At 48.9% G+C, this 21,232-nt stretch overlaps 1 protein-coding gene across 2 annotated transcripts in view; it reads right to left on the bottom strand.

Annotated features, from left to right (window-relative positions):
- LOC138566947 (zinc finger protein 91-like) overlaps positions 1–21,232 on the bottom strand; it is a 1,189,804-nt gene that overhangs the window by 332,112 nt on the left and 836,460 nt on the right. The window lies entirely within an intron of this gene.

The raw sequence follows: 21,232 nt of genomic DNA, 5'->3' as shown, positions 1-21,232 counted from the left end.
AATCGGAAACCCCGGATGGGGTGGAACCAGTGAGCAGTAAAAAGTTCTGCTAGGGTTCACAGATGTTTCGCCATATGTAATGAAAAAAGCCTTCTTCTGGAGCCAAGGCGCAGAGTTCCCCTGCAAAAAGCAGAGGGGACCGTAAGTGATGGGGAAACGATATACATAATGATATTGCTAAGTGTGACTGACGACTTGAGTGACACAGCATTACGTACACAGACTAAACAGGTAAGTTAAAAAAACATTGTTTTCTAGAAAAAACAGTTCCATTTGTGCACTGACCTTAACAATAGTGACAACAGATGAGGTTGCCTTTCTGGCTTAGTGATTGAGGTTGGAGGGTGTGCAGCCCATTGTAGAGAAACTGCTGCGGCTCTTTCACCACCCAACATTAAGGGTGGGGCACTGAAAATGTTGTAGAGAAACAGAATAGTGCAAACAAGAATATGCCGTGAGGAAACAAGGAGTTAATAGGACATAGTCCTAGTAGCATAAAAGGTGTAAAATATGGGTACCCTGGTGTTCAAGATGAGGTAAGCACCGGGGTTAGGTTGAATCATCCTAGTTATCCCAGAGTGGAATTGCAGTGCATGAGTAGATGCATGCTGCTGAAAGATGGGAAACGGACAAAAAAATATTTTGTGAGTGTTGTTACTCTAGCAGCGCTCAAGTGGCGGCAGGCCCTAAATTAGAAGGCCATGGGAAGGTGCTCACAGGACTCACCACATACTAAACAGGACACGCGAAAATCGGGTCCGTGATTCTGCAGAGTTGTACAGCTCTACCGGCGTGGAACTGCTGAATGCTGTGGGCAGTTGCCGGTAGAGCTGTATCAGATGTAAAGGATTTGCACATGCGCGCGGAGCGGGCGGCTGCTCCTGCGCGTATGCGTGTGGTACGGGTCGCTGGTCCCACGCGCATTCGCTGAGGCACACGAGCTGAAGTGCTGTGCAGAGCGAATTTGGAGGAGCATGCAAATGAAGGTATGGCGGCGGTCGCCCAGTATCTATGTGGGCATGTGGATCACAACTGTACAAACAGATAAGGCGATCCTACCCAGGGACATGGGCACTATCTCCTTATCCAAGACACATGCATGTATATAAGAATGTGTCATGTCAAATGTAACAGCTGTTCTGACAACATGTCAGATCTGTGTGCTAGCCTTTCTGGAAAGCCTCAGAAAGAGGTAGGCTGTACCAATAGATGGGACACAGCAGCCAGAACTATAGAGACCTTAGCTAGTGTGCAAGTTAATGCCAACATATGTGGGAAAGGGGGAAGAGTAGCCCTTGACTGGCGAGAACGTTGAGTGTAGACTGCAAGTGGTAGAAGCAGAATTACTAGCAAGTTGTAGCATAGCAAGCAGGGTGGTAGGTGTGGAAGTATGATGTTATAACTCACAAATAGTAGCCTGCCAGGGGCTATAATGTAATCCCTGGTGTAAGGCGGGAAGGGACGTAGCAGAGCCCTGATGACAAAATGACCTCAATAGTTACAGGCGGGATGAAAGCTGACCATTCCTGAGCATGTTCTTTAAGGATGGTGTTTGTCAGACCATCAGGCCTGGTGTCCTTGATCTATTGAGCTTTTTTATTTTTTCCATAATGTCAGGCGCGTCGTAGTCGCAGTCCCATGAAGGACCAGTTTCTATTAGTTCACTTGTTTCACTACGGCTGTTTGAGTCAATGAAGAGGGAAGAAAAATGGGTTACCCAAGCTCTCTCATTCACACTGTTTGATGTTACCTCAAGGTTTGTCTTCCAGGCACCTTTAATCAATGCCCAGAAATCTTGAGACTTTTTGTTACTGAGAGTCCTTAACATTTGTTCGGCATCTTGTTTTAGTAGCATGCGTTTGTGTTGATTGCCGATGATTTGTATGCTTTGATGGAGATTGCCGCTATGGCTTTAAAGGCCAAGTTAGAAGATTTTACAGCCTGCAGTTTAATACGTCTCATTGTCCTTTTTTTATCGTGTACAAAAGGGTCAAATGTATGGCGTCGCGTAGAGGTGTTTGTTTTTTAAAGAGCTATGGCTGAATGGCAGGAGCAGCGGCTTGTAATCCATCGTTTTTTGAAGATCTTTTTCTGGATTTTGTTCTTCATAATACGTTTTTTAAGAGCGGTTATATCTTCGGGATTCATTCGAAGTCTGTTAAAGCATTATTGGGCTCTACGCCCGCCGTCATGGTAGAGTGCCAGGCAGTATTTACCTGGGGAAGTGTTAATTCTACAATGTTATGGTCACTATTTAGAGTTCTTCTGACATTAAGGCCTGAAATTACATGAAAGAGGTCAGGCGTGACAAAAACATGGTCCAGGTCACCAAATTGGGAGTCTCTTTCCCATGTGGGGATGTTTAGGTGCTCAGGGCCGTCCTTTTTTTGTGTGTTTTTTTTACTTGTAAAAGACCTCTAGCCTTCACAAAGGCTAGACCATTTGTGGCCTCTTACAATGGCCGTGTTGGTTGCTTTTAAAGGCTTTGAGCCATGGATTGTAGATTCAAGCGTTATGTTTAGATATCCGCAAATTATAATTGAGTCTATACTTATATCTCAGTTGTCAAAATTGGTAAAAATTTGGAATTTTTACAGTGTAAAAGTGAAAGTGGGGGCTGTATTTTGAAACTTGGTAGAATGTATTGACACACTCTGGACAGAGACAGTGATATATGTTGAATTACAAGAAAAGTATTAATCTTGCAGACCTACATTTTTGTACATACATTCCACATGACAATCCCAACCCATGTATAAAGTTGCAGAATATTGAGTAATATAAATCCCATTGAAAAGTGCGAAAAACTGTCAGAGGAGCGAAACCAAGCCTCACGGACTGGGGGTTTGGATTGAAATGTGAGGAAAAAAATATGTAACCTGGGTATCTGATTTACTAAAAGGTTGCTATTGTGTAAATATGTGTTTGTGGCAAAATTAGATTTTAGTTCCAGTAACTCTGGGAGGTTTCTGGACACTGTAAAAATCACCCCATAAACATGACAATTTTTCTGAGATCCAGCCGGCGAAGAGATAGGCGGAGACTTCTACCCTTGCCCAATCCTATTGTTAGAGGCGTGTGTAGTAAAGTCTGCCCCTGTCATATACTGTGATGATGTCACCTGGCGTTATAAATAAGAGCCCCTGACAACACACAAGACACACTGATTCCTGACCGATGCTTGATTTCCTGCCCGGCGTCCTGTCCTGTTCCTGTCTTCATCTTACATTTATCCATCTAGACTCCAGATCCCAACCACAATGCAAAAGCCTCGCTATTCCTGCTTCAGCTAGGCCTCAAATTCTAAAAATCCCAATAACCAAGGGAAGGTGCAGTGTTTTGGGAAGCATCCTGAATTAACCTGGCTTGCTGCTCACTAAATGCATGCCTGCTGCAAACCTGCTATCCAGCTGATTCTTAGTATCCAGGGACCAGAGGTGCCAGTCCAGTGCCTGCCAGTGACCAAACTGCCCAGCTGTCTTGCCAGGTGCCTTGTCGTGTAGTGACCTGAACCCTTGACGGTCCAATATCCTAAAATAAAGTGTGTAAGTATCATCCCTACCCCATAGAAATCCATAGTCTACATATCTTGCTTTGTCTCTATCCCATCTCTAACCATCCTATACTTATCCTGATAACTTGTAATACTGTCAAAATCATTCTTGCCACCCTGTCATTGATTTATTGTGAAAGCACCAACATATTTAATAATTCTGTCATATAAAACCCTAAGCTATTAATTCTGTTTTGAGTGATCAGACTGGCTGCGCCAGGGCGGGCGCGGAGGTGCTAGGGTTGAACTTGCGAGTCAACTTTGGAGCTTACTATGTCTCAATCTGGTAGACTAGCCTGAATGCCCTAGTGTAGAGTAAAACTGTCCTTGTCAAAATTGATTTCTCTTCCTTTTTCGCACCTTCATTTTCTCAAAAACGCACCTCACTAGAACTCACCGAATTTTCCAGCGAGAGATCTAATTTCACTTCCAGATTGAACCTACAATCTATAGCTACACCCCAACTAAATAACCGCACTCCAAATCAATGAATTTCACCCGTTTCTATCAAAAACGTCTGGTTAATTTCAGGCGGGAATTGACATTTTTGAAAAGTTTTACACATCTTATTTCGATTATAAATTATTTTAAACCTTTCATTCAATTTCGAATTGTATGCTTTTGCTCAATCTATTGCTTATGATTGCTAGTATATTTCCAGTGTTGCTCCAGTAAAGAATTGTACTTATTTAAGGATTTTTGCACACCTTCATTGTTTTGTTCAGCCATTTCAGAGTGTCATTTGATGAGGGAAGGTTGGATTCAAATTTTATTTCCTATTCTTTATTCCCGATTACCTGCTGCTTCTATATATCCATTCAGATTTGATTATTGTGGGTTGAGGGAACATTGCAGGGGAAGTCCTAACCTAAGTGCTATCTTTCCTAAAACCCAAAAGTGTTTCTATTCTCTGGTGTTTTCTATCTGTGTTGCTAAAGGGTTGAATTAAGTGTGTTGCCTACCTTCCTATTTGTTGTTGTCACCACATTGGGGATTGCTGCTCCATATTACAAATGATAGATTTGAATTTTAAATAAATAAAAAAAATATTACCTTTACCAACCAGCCTGGTTTCTGGTCCATTGGAACCCGGGGTATTTGAAAAGGGGGTGTCATATGAGTGGTGTATCTCTCAAATATTGAACCTATATATAACAAAATAAGCATTTCAGTTGTGCACTGCATAATAGGCTGAGACCAGGGTGTATCGCCTGATTGAAATCCTTAACATCTTGTTGTACAAGTTGAAGATCCAAGTTCCAAGGATGCACTCAGAACAGCAACAGCTGCATTGAGGTAGCCCATGAGAGAGCTAATTAGTCCACCAGTCAGTTCGGGCACACTTCCGAAAGCTCAGAAGACATGGATCCATGAGCAAGGATCGAGACTGGTTGTCTCCACTGGTCCAAGAGTGAACACACTGACGAGGGTCTTCTTGAGATCAGGCAGAGGTGCAGGGCTTCATCAGGACTTCACTGGAGTTGGTGCTGGTCAGCTGTAGGCTCCTCTTCTTCATAGAGGACTTGGCTCTAATGATCTCTTGAATGGCTGACGGAGCGCTCCTTTTATTCAAGATTTTGGGCTGGGGGCTTGCCCAAGACTATCAATGGCAATGACCTGCAGAATTCAAACTAGTGGATTTCCAATTATGGATAGCCACCGGTCACAACATCGGCCCAGCACCCGACATTCATGCACAAGGATGTGTACTGGGACCAGACAGGCCCAGCACCAACATCCAGGCCCAAACACAAACCGCCCCTTTGCCTTTGAAAGTAGCAGCTTTGCCTTGGAAAGGGCATTCCATATGACATTTTCTGACCTCAGAAGGCAGGAAGAAGAGCAAAGAACAATATGGTCAAGCAAAGCCCTTGGGGCATGGCTATCTCAGTGTGCGCTAGCCACTTTTAGTAGTTCTTAGTGGTAAATGCAAAAGTGCACAAGTAAAAAGTATAAACCACGATATAAAAATAGCCACTGCCACTATCTCATCTTAGGCACACTGAAAAAGTAAGCAAAAATCCGTTATAGGAATAGTATCACAAATGCACTTCACTTTAGGCTCTGTGCAGTTCCCCCATAAGAATGAAAAAAAAAAAGACAAGGGCAGTAAAGCAGAGGGCTTTATTTACCGCCAAAAAGTCAGGTCAGAGGTGCAAACAGAGCTAAAAGAAAGGGTGTCCGATAGAAGTCTAAGGGAGGAAAGCAGCAAAAAGATTGTTTTTCCCCAACTGTGGACACTAGGAGTTTTAACCCCTTAAGTGCCAAGGACGAGATATCTCGTCCTTAACATTGCATACGCAGGGTGCAAAGCAGGGATCGCTCAAAACTGTAATCCAACCCCCTCACTGCCAGGGGTCTGGATTACCTTCAGTTTCACGTCGGCGTGCGTAAAGCACATCAGCGTGAAACTGAAAGTAAATTCACTGCAGCAGCCATTTCGGGCTGCTGCGGTGAAAATAGAAGGTGAGTGATCACCTTTATCCCCCTCAATCTCAGGCTGTATTTCAAACCGGAGATCGAGGGAGGTGTTGTTGGAAAGGGCAGATTCTTCCCTTTCCAACAACACCCTGTGTGACAGCATTGCTGCACGCGGATCAGGCGCAGACACCAGGGAAACGTTTGTGACGTGGGGGGGACAGGGGCTGCTTACAGGTGACCATCTGCCCCCAGGGGTGGGGGCATACAAAAAAAACAACAAAAAAAACCTGATGGGAAGGGGAAGGGGTTTTGGGGGCCCTAGCCACCAGGGATTTTTTTGGGAAATTGTGTCATTGGAAAGGAGATTTTTTTTGCCCCCTGAAATGGTGGTGGCCCTCCCCTCCCACACCAAGTGTAAAGGGGGACCCACCCCTGTTAGCCCTCCCTGGGGGAAGATTTATGCCCCCAGGCAGGAGTACATGAGGTGCCCCCCATCCAATTGGGGGGTGGGGGGGAGGGCCAAAAGTAATAAGTGTGTAGGCCCCCCAAAGGATGGGGCCTGCAGGTTAGGCCCCCCCTGGCTGATCATCTGCCCCCAGGGAAGGGGGCAAAATAAAAATAAATAAAAACAAAAAAAACTAAAGGGAATTTTGGGTGGGAGTGGGGGGCCCACTAGCCACTAGGCATATATTTTACAGAAAAGGGGGTTGCCCTCCCCCCTTCACCGCAGGGGGAATGGGGGCACCCCTTGTAGCCCTCCCTGGGGGCAGATACCTGCTCCTAGGAAGGGGCATCTGCCCCCACGGAGGGCTGAATGAGATGCCCCTTCGCTGCATTTGGTGTGGGAGGGTAGAGGGTCACCCCCATTACATTAGAAAATTACCTGGCGATTTAGGGTGCCCCTCAGCCCGCCCTAAAGTATAGTGTACCATTTTCAATTTTTTTTCTTTGCTTACAAAACTTGCCTTGGCGCAGAGGGGCACATTGGTGTGCCAATCTGGTGCCGGGGTGCCCAAACCTTACTGTCCCACCCACTGGGGGGGCCTGTCCCACCATTTTTGGGGGCCCTCTCCCTCCCACCCCAAATGGAAGGGGGGTGTACCTCACGCAGCCTTTTGTAGGAGGCCCAGGGAGGCCTGCATGATGTGTCCCTGCTACCCATTCGGGGTGAGGGGGGAGAGGGCCCCCAAAAATGGTGGGACAGGCGCCCCAGTGGGTGGGGCAGTAAGGTTTGGTTACCCCGGGGCCAGACTGGCACATCAATGTGCCTCTCTTCACCAAGGGGAGTTGGGTTACCAAAGGAAAAAAGTGAAAATGGTGTAAGGCTTTTTAGGGGGGGGGGGGGCTGTGGGGCTCCCCAAAGAGTCGGGGAAGTTTCTAATGGGATGGGGCATTGACCCCCTGCCCCCCCAGCGGCAATGGAGTGGGTGCCATGTCATGCAGCCCTCTATGGGACCAGATATCTGCTCCTAGGAACGGACGCCTGAGCCCAGGGAGGAGTGCAGGACAGCCTCCCCCCTTATCTGCCCCTGGGGAGGGTTACATGAGATGGGCCGCCCCTCCAATTGGGGGGGTGCACCCCCCTTCACATTAGAAGATTCCACAGCGGTGTAGGGGGGCCCCTCCGCCCCGGCTAAAGGGCAGCCTGCCATTTTGAATTATTTGCTTTGTTTACTATACCTGCTTTGGCACAGAGGGGCACAATGGTGTGCCAATATGGCACCAGGGTGCCCAAACCTTACTGCCCCACCCACTGGGGGGCCTGTCCAACCATTTTTGGGGGCACTCTCCCCCCAACCCCAAATGGAGGGGGGTGTACCTCACGCAGCCGTTTGTAGGAGGCCCAGGGAGGCCTGCATGAGGTGCCCCCGCCAGCCATTTGGGGGGAGAGGGCCCCCAAAAATGGTGGGACAGGCCCCCCAGTGGGTGGGGCAGTAAGGTTTGGGCACCCCGGGGCCAGATTGGCGCATCAATGTGCCTCTCTGCGCCAAGGGGAGTTGGGTTACCAAAGGAAAAAAGGGAAAATGGTGGAACGCATTTTAGGGGGGCACCCCAAAGGGACAGGGAATTTTCTAATGGGATGGGGCGTTGATCCCCCTACCCGCAATGGAGTGGGTGCCATGTCATGCAGCCCTCCCTGGGACCAGATTTCTGCTCCTAGGAAGGGACACTGAGGCCAGGGAGGAGTGCAGGACAGCTCGCCCCTTATCTGCCTCCGGGGAGGGCTACATTTTGCTGGTGTGACCATAGGTAACACGTTTTTTGTTTTGTGTACAGCTTTTTCTACGCGAGCAACTGCAACGTTAAGCGAGTACTGTTTATTATTATTCTGTGGTAAGGGCCCACACTCAGTGGGGTGGGTGAGACTGGGGCTGGATTGTTTGTGGTGTGGGTGGGAATGGGCCATCTGGGCAGATATGTTGGTGGGCTGGGACACAATGCAGGGGCAGGCCACAAATTGCCCCCATAACATTGGTGTTTCCCTGGGAGCGGATCCCTCCCCTGTGGGTTGTCTGCCTGCAAGCCCAGGCTCCACCTCTGGCTGTGTTACGTTACAGATGTCACCTCTGGGGAGGAATGGGGATCCTGCTGGGGCTCCCTGGAGCTGCTGCTGTGCTTAGGGGACGGTACACCCACATGGTACATGGATGTCCAAGGCCAGGCACATCACCTCCAACTGTCCTGGAATTGCGGCTGGGCTGCATTACAGCTTTTCCCTTCGGGGAGGTATTGGCACACTGCCGAGACTCCTTGGTGGGGAGAAGCTGTAACGCAGGGCAGCCAGGGCTCCAGCAAAGTCGGCGGTACTATCCCTGGCATTGGGCACCCTTCTCCCATGTGGGTCTTTGCCGGGGGTTCTGGGTAATACATTCTGGGCCAATTTGCGTAAGTCAGACCTCTGTGGATTCCCACGGGTGTCCTCTTTTGGGAAATACATGGGGTTTCCCGTTTTCCTTGCTGGCTTCAACACCCTAGGCCCAAATCTGTAAGTTGCCCACATGAACAAAATGGGCTGTGCCGAAAGGCTTGGGGTTACCAGTGGGTTACCCTTTTCCTTTTGCACCCCCGGTAGCTGCACCCACACATGTGAGGTACTGTTTTCATCGGGACACATGTGGGGACGCGGGAAGGTAGGCCATGTGTTGTTGGCGGTGTGTTGCACAAATCATACCTCTGCAGATTCCCACGGGTGTCCTCTTTTCAGAAATGCATGGAGTTCCCTGTTTTCTTTGGTGGCTTGGACACCCGAGGCCCATATCTGTATGGTGTGCCCATCTGCAGAGTGTGAAATTCAAGTGTGAACTTGGGGTTACTTGTGTTTTAGGCTTTCCCCTTGGCGCCCAGGTAGGTGCACCCACACATGTGAGGTACCGTTTTCGTCGGGACACCAGTGGGAACGCGGGAAGGTATGACATTTGTTGTGTTTGCGTAGTTTTCATATCATTTCGATCCATTTGCTGCTGCCCTTTGTCACACAACCCTTTCATTTCCCAAATGTGACCTACATTTAGTCGCTGCTTTTAGGCACCATACACTTTTGAAAAGGTCTGCATGTGCTTTTTCAAAGAATGTATGCTTGCCCTTCCTCACCACATTGGTTTTCCTGATTTACACATGCTAAGTACATCTGTTCAGGCCGTAAGCATAAAACTCCTGCGTACCATGGCTCTGATTTTTGGCTTATGGTATTGCATGTTTTGTGAAACATTACAAAAAATGTGTGATTTCCTAACTGCAACAGTCAGGGGAATGTAGCGGAGCATTATTTTTCTCAAAATTCATAGAAGCCATTGCCGTACCAGGCCAACCATGTCCACTGCATACCTTTCTTTTTTTGGTCATTTTCTCACTTTTTCCCCAAACTATGGAATTTTCCCTTACCTACTTCTTGCTTGACCTGCGTAAATCACCCCTTCCAAAACTTGGATTTTTGTCTACTTTTCCGAAATGTATGCCTTTCTGTCCTCCAATTCAACTTTCCTACCCTTTTCTTCCATTCCATACACGCATGTCCAATTGGCAAAAAAGGCCAAAATCGCCTACCGCTCACAAAACGGTTGAAAACCACATAAAAATATTTTTTTTTCGTTTCAACTAAACCTGTAAACCATGAAATCGGGGAATTCAGCACAGCAAACCATTTGTTCCTAGGTCTTACAAGGAAAAAACCACAGGCTTCTTTGTACATCATTTTATTCGCTTTTTTAGAAAAAAACTTTTTTTTGGTTATTTTGTCTCACCCCCTACAGCAACCTAGGAATCCTGGGTGGCGTTACAACTGCCTACATGTGGGGAAATAAAGGAGCCAAATTTGGCCGAGATATCTCACGTAACAATAAAGTTACAAGCCATTGAATGGCCACATACCGAAATCACCACAAAAGGCCTTGGCACTGGGGGGAAATACCCAGGGCACTTAAAGGGTTAAACAAGCGTCAAAAAGCGTAGGACACTGTACAAATCCTGGTCTGCTGCCTCTGGTGATGATGAAGGGATCGGAATGCAAAACATTCACCATTATTCTCCTTTATTACGGTAATGAACCTTTCCCCAAATCCCTGGTTTTGGAGGGTCTGTAAAATTCAAGCCCAGGTCTCTCTAATGTTTCAGGTGATTTCTGGGAAGCAACAAAATCCCAAGAAGAACTCTGACTCCAAATACCACAGTGCACCTGGGTCCAACGTGCAAGCCTGTGGCTGGAGGAATGTAGTGGATACCCAAATGAAAATGCACTAGGTTCCCCCCAAGCAAGAGCTGAATGGGAGGCCAAACAGCTACTGCAGACTGCCCAGGGGAGTAGCCCCCCTCAGCAACAGAGCACGACACAGACCAGGAAAGGAAAGGAAAGGAAACCCTCCCCAAAGCATTCGTGGACACTTATTTGAAACAGGCAAGAATCAGAACAGACAAATACAGTCACCGCATATAAATCATGGCAAAGACTGAGGTTGAAAGGTGCTGGGGCTAGAGGTTCTTATGAAGACTTCCAGGAGGAACTCCCGGCCCACAGGGGGCTGGCTCGGACAGAGATTGTCCGTTTGAAGCAGCTGACTCAGGTAACCAATGAAAGCAGAAGCTTCTAGGCAGGAAGGTGAGGGCTATAAAAGGCTAGCAGTCTCAGTTGACAGTAAGAGGTGCTTGGGTGAGATCAGCAGAGCTGGAAGGAGACCAGAGAGGAGGGTGTAGCAGGTTGAGGAGGACTTGGAGGAGACCTTTGGAGTATCTGAAGAGATGAGGATAGCTCACGGGCAACGTGCTTGCCTTGGAAGCAAGACGACACAGAGCAACACAGGTTCGATTCCCGGGGTCGCGCTTAGAAATTCTGGTTATTAAGGGTGTTATAAATAAACAATTACAATGAGTTGGGACTGAGGGTGTGGTACCAATTTGGCAGTCTGAGTGATTGAAGGTAGCTTTGCAAGGAGAGCAAGAGATTGAGCGAGCATAGAGAGGGAGCGAGCAGGGAGACGGGAGAGAATTTATTAACAAGCCTTACAATGAACGTGTACTTTGCTAATATTAAACTTTAGATCCATAGTTAGCACCGTCAGCATCATGTCATCCATTGTGCTGCTCAGGAATCTCCATGTTGTTCACACGTACAGTTTAGGTTTCATAATGAGTTTTTAAGAATAACAAAAAATTGTGTTGTGTAGTCTTTATTTAATATTTTAAAAATGTTTTCTTATAATCAAAAAAACTCAGTGAACTTTACTTTTCATCTTTCTTATGGAGCCTTTTCAAAAAGCGTTAATCTACCTTAAAGTATTTCTAACAAACAGTACCTATGAGTAAATTAAATGCTGGGCAATTCCGAGTATATAAATTAATAGTCTATAAATGATTCCCTTCAGAATAGTTGATCAGCCTTTTCTTTTTTTTTTTTTACTTTAGTTTTTATTGGCATTTTGATATTAAACAAGCAAACATATAACAATGAACCCCAACAGCCCCCGACCCAACCCCCCCCCCCCCCCAACTCCGGGTCTGAGAGTAGTCCAAAGTCTCAGCATTAGTTCTGCAATGCGGTTCCGACCACCCCAGCCCAGCAAGAAACAGTATTGTGGAGTAGGTCTAATAGGTAATCCCCCTCACAAGACCAGTTCTCCAGGTGTGTCCACTATTATACCCAAGAGTCTCATGCTCCGAGGGCACCAGCGCTGCCTTTGTCCATCCAGAAGGTATTCCAACAAGGCTGCCCAGTCCGCCCTGAACCTGTGATGCTGGCCTTGAATTTAATACGTTAGCCACTCCAGAGCCACTAAGTTCCAAAGCTTCGCCACCCATTCATGATTGTAGGGAGGGTCCTTAGTTTTCCATCTGTGGGCCAATACCATCGCTGCAGCCATCATCATGATTGCGTAGAGTTTACAGCCCGCTTGCTCTTAATCGCTGCTAAGGACCCCCCCAACCCCAGTAACGCCAAGCCTCTGTTGCCAACAAGTTCCAGCCCCAAGACCTGGGTAAGCGCTGCTTGAATCCCAGTCCAGTACCTTTCAATAATCAGGCATTCCCACCATATAGGCTCCCAAGAGCCCTCTGCACCATTCTCTCCAGCATAGGGGAGAGACCCCGGGGTAGATTCTATGAAGTTTTGAAGGAGTGAAATGCCACTGAGTGAGGAGCTTCAGCCACATCTCCCTTATTTGGAGAGACCTAGTCAGCCTAGGGATCTGTCTCCACAACCAAGCCCAGTCCTCGTCCTCTAGGGCTGTTCCGGTCGCGGACTCGCATGCCTTCATGTAGGCACGTACTGGTGAATCCTCACCGGCCTTCATAAGCCTATATAGAGCTGTGATCAGGTGCTTGTCCCCCGATTCCCTACTGAGAAACTTTTCAAAAGGTGTTAGTTGTCGGGTCGCTGCATGCTTCATCGAGGGATAACTGAGCCAGTGCCTTAGTTGGCAGTAACGGAATCTTTCCCCCTCCCCCAAGGTGAAGTCTAATTTACATTGATCGAAGGGCTTAACCTGGCTGTCCCCAAACATATCCCGTACCATTCTACATCCACCCTGGTGCCAAGCCTGAAACACTGATGTGTTGTGGGCCGGGGTAAACTGCGGATTGGAGAAAAGAGGTGTGAAGGGAGATGGGTGCGTCGTTAGATGGGCCTGCTGGACCCCCTCGTCCCAGGCACGACCCACCAGGGCCAGGATCGCGCTGCAGTACATCCTGATCGGCCCGTCTTGCCTCGGCTTCCACAGGAGCCCCTCGAGATCCTCCCCCAAGACTGCCCTATCCATAGCCTTCCATATTATACCCCGATCGTCCTTCTGCCAGTCCCTAAGTACCTTGAGCGGGGCAGCCCTGTAATATACCCTGAAATCAGGTAGGCCCAAACCCCCCCTGTCAGTAGGCATTCGCATCACTTCAAGCGCTATCCTTGGGGGTTTGTTAGCCCAGACAAACCTACTCGTGATTTTGTTCAGAGACCTAAAGAATGAAGGGGGAACATTAACCGGGAGAACAGCAAAATTATACAAGAGCTTTGGGAGGACTGCCATTTTTAAGACGTTAATACGTCCTAACCATGAAACCGCCAGGGGGCCCTAGTCCATTAACTTATTCTTGAGTTTCTCCAGTAAGGGCGGATAATTTGCATGGTAGAGATGTTCCAATTTTGAAGTCAGTTTTATCCCCAAGTAGGTAATGCAGTGGTCCACCCATCTATAGGGAGAGATGGCCTTCAATTCGGCGAGTGCTGAGTGCTGAGGTCGATACAGTAAGATTAAGGATTTCAGTTTTGGAAGGATTGACTCTCAGCCCCGCCACTGTACCAAAATGAGTCAGTTCCGCTTCAAGTGCCGGTATGGCCGTGGCTGGTGAAGTCAGAGAGAATATCAAATCATCAGCGAAGGCTGTGATTTTATGTGATTTCCACGCAAAGGGGATTCCTGTTATTAGAGGGTTAGCGCGGACCGCTTCAAGGAACAGTTCCAAGTGGAGAGCGTACAAGATCGTGGAAAGCGGGCATCCCTATTTAGTACCCCTTTCAACACGTGTCAGGGCCGAAGGTTGTCCATTCACCATCAGTCGGAGGGTCGGACTTCTATAATTGGCTCTTATCCTGTCCATGAATTTAGGGCCAAAGCACATTTTCAGCCTGGCCGCGAAAAGAAATCCCCACTCCACCCGATCAAACGCTTTCTCCGCATCCATTACCATTAGGAGAGTGGGGATTCTTCGTTTATGAGCCTTCTTTACCAGATGGGCCAGCCTCCTAACATTGTCACTAGTTTGTCGGCCACAGACAAATCCCGATTGGTCCTGGTGGACCAGCTTCGGAATGAGATGATCTAGCCTCTTAGCTAAGATTTTGGCATACATTTTGGAGTCAACATTAATCAAGGCAATGCGACGATAGGAGGCACATTCAGTTGCGTCGTTGCCCTTTGTGTGGATCAAGACAACCTTCGACTCTTCGACAGAACGCGCAATTGCAAAATCCCTACATATTTGGTTAAATAGGTTCCCTATGGCGCTTATAAAATTCCGCCACGTAACTATCCGGGCCCAGGGACTAAGAATGGGCAAATATCCTATTGCTTCCCTTACCTCGTCCTCTGAGATGTCCCTTTCCAAAGGCTCAGTCTCCTTCTGCGTTAAGGAGGGTAAATGCACCCTGTCCAGGTACTTTAGTTGCTCCGGGGCTTCGGACGAGTACAGGGCCGAGTAGAAACGGGAAAATTTGCTCAAAATGTATTCAGTATTGGGAGTAATAGCCCCCCCACCCACCCTGATCTTAGTTATTATCTTCCCTGCCTGCTCCTTTCAAAGCATTCTCGAGAGCAGACAGGACAGTCAGCCTTATTGGCTTTGATGTAAAATTTCTGGCGGAGGTACAGTAGGCTCCGCTCTGCGAGTCTGGATCAAGTCTAGTTGGCCCCACACCGCTCTATACTCCCTTTTGGTAGCCTGAGTCTGATTTGTCCCCATTTTGGCTATTATCCCCCTGAGTACTTCCTCTAGCGTGTCTCCTCCAGCCTCAGTTCCCTGTCGCGTCTCGCCTTGATTGCTATAATAGAACCCCTCAGGATAGCCTTAAAAGCGTCCCACCTAAGTTGTGGCGATGTGTCCCCTTCAGGATTCTCAAGAAAGAAGCGTGCTATTTCCTCCTCAATTTCACCGGCCAGTACAGGATCTTTGGAGATAGGGGTACCGCCACCTCCACAACCCTGTCGGTCTGACCCCCGTCTTCAAAGATATGGACAGGGGATTGTGGTGTCACAACATTGAAGAACCCAACGAGATGTCCAACACCCTGCCAAGGAGATTGGCTGATGGCCAGATATAGTCAATTCTTGAATGGGACCGATGGACGTGCGAGTAAAAGGTGTGCCCCACCGCTTCTCCCCGAACCTCCCGTCACGCATCGACTAGAGCCAGATTGGTGAATTTCTCCTTCAGGGCCAGCAATGGTCTCCCCTGTGGTCCCACCCCCGCCGGAGTTCGATCCCGCGCTGGATCCCATGCGATATTGAAGTCACCCATTAGAATGACAGGGGACTGGGCAAACCTCTCGAGCTTCACCATGGCCTCCTGTAGGAAGCTCTCCTGTGCGGAATTGGGAGCGTATAAGGTTGCCACCGTAATAGGGGATTCATTGCCCTCAAGAGAAACCGCTAGGAACCTCCCTTGCTCATCTGCCGCTTTTCCACTTATTCGGAGCTCCAACCTGTCACTGAGAGCCAATAGGACTCCTGCTTTCTTTACCAATTGCGACGCCTGTAGCGCCCTAGCGTAGCCCCAAAACATGACTCTTCCCCTGTCCACCGATCTGATATGGGTCACTTGAAGCGTAACAATGTCTGGCCTTTCTCGCCTGATAAAACGCTCCGCTTTCTTACGCTTTATCGGCGAGTTTAGGCCATTGACATTAAGAGAGAAGATCTTCAACACACAGTGGGCAGACATGGCGGTTCAATAGAAATAAAGGCTATCCCCCCTCACTGCACTCCCTAGATGGGCTTCAGTAAACTAATGCACAGCAGAACCCCAACATGCATTCTGAACCCATGCTTCTCCCAGACCCCCCCTCATGCCCTCCCCCTCATTCCCCCCTTTCCCCTAAGCAGACTGGGATGACTGGCCTCAGCCCCCTCGAATCAAAACCTCGAGAGTCAACCCATCGTGTGCTCCCCAACGCGGGATATCCCATTCCAAGGAGTGAAACCCCGCCCCTCACCCCCAAGACCCTAGCTAACATAGGCACCTAAAGCTGCGCTAGACACTTGAACTTCCTCTGCTGTCATGCCCCCCCCCCCACCCCGCCTCCAGGCATCATAATTCTGCCACTCCGGCACTAGGACATACTAAAGAATCAATTCTGCACCCCCAGACCACTCCCCATTTATGGAGCCTTTGGGAGCGGTTGGTTGACACCTTTAACCTTCTTGGAGCGGGCCGTGGACCACTCCCATTCCCTCTGGGGAGCCCTCCGAGATGACGGCGAGGTTGATGTTGGTGGAGCTTCGTCTTCAAGGCCCAGCAAGGCTAAACCCTGGTCACATGTGGGGACCTTCTGCGCAGATCCTTGCCACTCAAAGGCCAACCCGAAGGGGTGTAGCCATCTGTAGCGCACACCTTGTGCTCTTAGATGGGAAAGGACCGGGCCCATCTTCCGTCGTTTGTTTAAAGTTGTTTGTGCCAAGTCCTGGTTTAGCGCAATCTCTGTGCCATTGTAAGCGATACGACCAGCCTTCCGTGCAGCTGCTAGCGTCCGCTCCTTCACAGTAAAGCTATGCATCGCTACCAGGACGTCCCGGGCCTGGCACCCGGGTCGGACTGTTTGGGGCCTACTCTGTGAATCCTGTCGAAAACAAGATCCTCTGACTCCGGCTCCTCCAGGATATTCACAAAAATTCCCTTCACTGCTTGGGGGAGGTCTTGATCTGTGATGGTCTCTGGAAGGGCCTTTATTCGAATGTTCGATCGCCCAGACCTGTTTTCCAGGTCCTTGACCTGGAGCTCCAGATTGTGAGTGGCAGTAGCCAGCGTATCCAGGAGAGTCTCGGTTTTCCTTGCATCTTCGGTGATGTCCTGAATCGCTCTTTCGTTTGTGTCAACCCTTTCCTCTATCTTGCTGATGTCCCTTTTAATCTCCTGAAGACCTTCCGCCAAATCTTCCCTGAGGGCATCCATTTGCTTTTGCCCTGCCGTGGTGATCTTCTCCGCTATGTCGGCCAACAGGAGTTTAAGCGCAGATGGGTGACTCGTAGTTCCGGCGCGTTCGTGTCTGCCGGATAGTCCCCCGAGGGGCACTCCCTAGAGCATGCTGATTGGGAGTCCTCCAAGTCTTTGGCCCATAGCTTGGTGAGAACCATCTCCTGTGGCCTCCTCGGGGGTCTTTGAGGGGGCTGGGAATCCTTTATTCTTAGACATCGTGTCAGGTGCCTAGGACGGCGCGGTCCAAAACCGGAAGACCGGAGGTTCTGCAGGACCAGGTAGATATGACTGGGTGCAGGTCTGAGGGGGCAAGGGTCCGAAGGTCACTACAGTCCCCACTGCCCCTCTGCACCCCCTCAGGCGTCGGCAAGAGCCAACTGGGAGGGGGTCCGCTGAGTGAGCTAGTATGGAGAGAGCTAATGGGGCGTCCCAAAGTGCCCAGAGGCTGAAAAGGGACCACAGGCCCACCTGTGCCAACCAGTTCAACACTGAGGGATGGTGAGGGCCCTAAGAGAGGGGCCACAGAAGTCTGCAGACCAGTTATTAAGAGATGAGTGAAGGGAGAGCTGCCAAATGCCACAGCAAAGCCCTCCTCCCACCCCCACCAAGGCAGCGCTCGTACCTGTGGCACAGATCCAGGGGAGGGCCGGCTGCCTCCCCAGCTCCCACGCTGCGGGCCGGTGCAAGTCCAAGCAGACGCCGCCGTCGAAATTGACACGGAGAGGGACAGCTCACTGCAGGGCCAGCCTCTCTCCTCCGAGGCCTCCTCTGAGCGCCCCCTCCTGTGCCAGCTGGTGAGCCTCCCGCCAGTGCTGCAGGTCGCCACGAGCCAAGTCCCGGCCCCTCTAGCCTGATACAGAGCAGGCGGCCACGTCAGATCCCAATGAGGGGCGAAGGCAGGGAGAAGGCTCACCGACCGCGTCCACCAAACTTTCCCGAGGTTGCGATTCACTTTGTGTCCTCGAGCGGCCGTGGGCTGCAGGCTGTCCTCGGCTCCGGTGCCGCCGTGGCAGTCAGAGTAAATCAAGTCCCGGTGGGGCCGCGTCACGGCCGCAGACAAGTGACCGGTGCCCGCCCTCCGAAGCGCCAAAGGGACCAGCTCCAAGGGAGGTCAGAGTGCAGCTCCTCCACCGCCGGGGGGGCTCCACAGCTGTGATCTGTCGCCCCAGGGGGGGCAGCGCCGAGAAGATAGGCTACAGACAGGGTCTCGGGGGCCGGAGCTCGGCGGCCGACGTGTTCAAAGCACAGTGGCCATCTTGGAATCCCCAGTTGGTCAGCCTTTTCAAGTCCATTATCCGACCACACCTTGGAACCGTGAAACCCCTGCTCCCCTAAATACATGGGGGACCCCCCAGACCAAGGATAATGGGAACAGCAAGGTCGACAAGCACAAATTTGGCTTAGTTTCTCTCCATAGGGACCATAAAACCCTCAGGTTGGATGCTCTCAAATTCTGGGGGACAAGTTGCGCAGGGGCCCATAGTAAGTCTGACCTTTTAGGGTGGGCTTCGACATCCTCTAAATAAATCCAATAATTGCCAAATCATCTCTGAAGTGCTCCAATAGGATCCTCAACTGTGCCACTTTGTAATACAGCTGCATGTCGGGGTAGCCAAACCCTCCCCAATCCCTCAGCAAGATGAGACTTGAGTATTTGACTATTTTGCCAGACAATCCTACTGAAGATATTCCTGAAGTACCCGTCTGGGATAATCATGGGGAGGGACGAGAAGAGGTAAAGCAGCCGAAGCAGAACATTAATTTTACCAGATTTCAACCGACTGTACCAAGATAGAACCTGGGGGGGCCCAGCGTATGAGGTCCTTTTTCAATTTCTTCAGCATTAGGTCTCAGTTGAAAAGAACATAGGTTAGCTAGGACTCTCGAAGGCTGAATGTCTAGATTCGTGGCCGCTAGCTTCTCCACCCTCATCCCCCTAAATTTGTTTTTTGTCAGGTTAGGATCCCACGCGCCGAATCGGCATAACACAGGATTTACCCACATTAATCTTAAGGCCTGAAAACTGCCCAAAGGCCGAGACCTGGGAAAGAAGGTTAGGGGCAGATAGTTAGTATGCCATCTAAATAGGCAAGGATTTTGTACGCAAATAAGCACAACTTGAAATTTGATCTACACATTGAAACCCTTTTATAGCCCGGTTGGCTCGAATGGCCATCGCCAATGCCTCCATTGACACTGCATACAATAACGAGGAATGGGGGCACCCCTGTCTCGTTCCTCTAGATAGTTAAGAGGGGCATCAAAATTCCATTATCCTGGACTCTTGGTTTTAGGAGAGCTATATAAGGCATTTATCCATTTGCGCATGTTTGGCCCTAACCTAATTTTCTCAAGTACCTTTGTCATATATAGCTACTCGAGCGCCTCTCTTGAATGCCTTTTCTGAGCCCAACAAGATTTATGATCTGATCTGAGCAATATGCATAAGGTCACTGAGCATTTCTTACTTTTTCCGATTCCTGCCTCCCTTGAATGAAACGACTTGATCCCCAGGGATCAGGGTCGGGAGGACCTGTTCAATCTTTTTCCCTAACAGCTTGGCTAGTATTTTCACATTAGTATTGATGGGCGATATGGGCTTATACCATGATCACACTGTTGGGTCTCTACCTGACTTATGAATAACCACTATAAATCGCCACACCATAGAAGATGGAAGGGTGCCTCCCTCCAGTATGTTATTGGAGACTTGTGTTAGGTGTGGGGCCAATGTAGACCTGAACATTTCGTAAAATCTAACAGCAAATCCGTCATCACCTGGAGCAGTGCCAGTCATCTGATTTTCCATACTACCTCGTCTGACGTTATCGGCACATCGATGCTGGCCGAAGTCACGTCAGACAGGCCCGGAATAGGGCGGGTCACAAGAAAGCGAACTATATGGGACCAGTCTCCTGTATATTCGGAACAGCACAGTGATTCATAAAAGTTTCTAAATTCACACTCTATATTTACTGGGTCATAAACCACCTTTCCCTCCGGCCTCTTAATACTTCCGACCATCTTTGATTTATGTTCTTAACTTACTCTCCAAGCCAGGACTTTATCCGCTCCATCACCTTTGTAGTGGTATTTATGCTTTACAAAACTGAGTCTCTTTTCAGTATTGTGCACTGGTATGCTGTGTTATTGTGAAATATAAATTCTCAGCTGTGCTACTCGTCGTGGGTTCATTCCTACAACATTTGCATCCTTGGCCGCAAGGCCTCTATTTTAGCTCAACGGTCTGCTTCCACTCTCTGCCTTTCACATTTTATTTCGGCAACCTATCCCAATTAGGACCCCCCCCTTATAGTAGTCTTAAACCCATCGCAAACACATTGAGCAGTGTACTCGCCTTTGTCAATAAAGTCAAAGTATTCCTTAATGGTCTCCAACAGAGTATGGGCTATCTCACCATCCTTTAATACAAATTCATTACAGGTCCATCTCCCAAAACTCTATCCGGACTAGATCATGATCAGACCAATGAACCGATACCACGGTCAAATTTGCAACATACCTTTTGGTGAGGTGTCCACAAGAACAAGGTCAACTCTTGAGAAAGAGTCGTGGACTCAGGAATAGAAAGTGAAGGGTGACTCGTCCAAGGGGAATAAGGTAAGAGTCAGACAGATCCGTATTAATCACATTCAAATTCTTGGCCTTAATCTCTATCCGGGCTACCCCTGGGACATTTATCCTTTTCCTATCCCTTAGCGGGTCTAGGACCATATTAAAATGGCCTCACAAACAATTAGTGGCTGTTAGGGAGAATACTCAAAAATGTGCTAATTCCCTTCACCTTAGAGACCCCCAGCAACTTTGCTGGATTTTGAGGACTTGATTTTTGTTCCTGGAGAGAGAGTGAACCTTTTTCCCACTCTCCCATGTATTTTGTTATGTGTTTTACCCTTGTGTTTCCTTTGGTTATGGAGTCCAACCAACTCCATAGGCATCATCTTTTTTATTTGTGTCACACAGCACACTCAGTGCAGTGAGACAGGAAAGCCTTACAGGCTTTCCCAAGGTTTAACTACCTTCTCTGGGATAAACTACTGTTTCCCAGAGTAAGTAAAGTGAAAATGACTT

Source organism: Ambystoma mexicanum, chromosome 2p (assembly GCF_040938575.1).
Source record: "Ambystoma mexicanum isolate Mex_15411 chromosome 2p, UKY_AmexF1_1, whole genome shotgun sequence".
Taxonomy (NCBI): Eukaryota; Metazoa; Chordata; class Amphibia; order Caudata; family Ambystomatidae; genus Ambystoma; species Ambystoma mexicanum.
The sequence above is the reverse complement of the archived record's forward strand: the minus strand, read 5'-3'. Positions and strand labels throughout refer to the sequence as shown.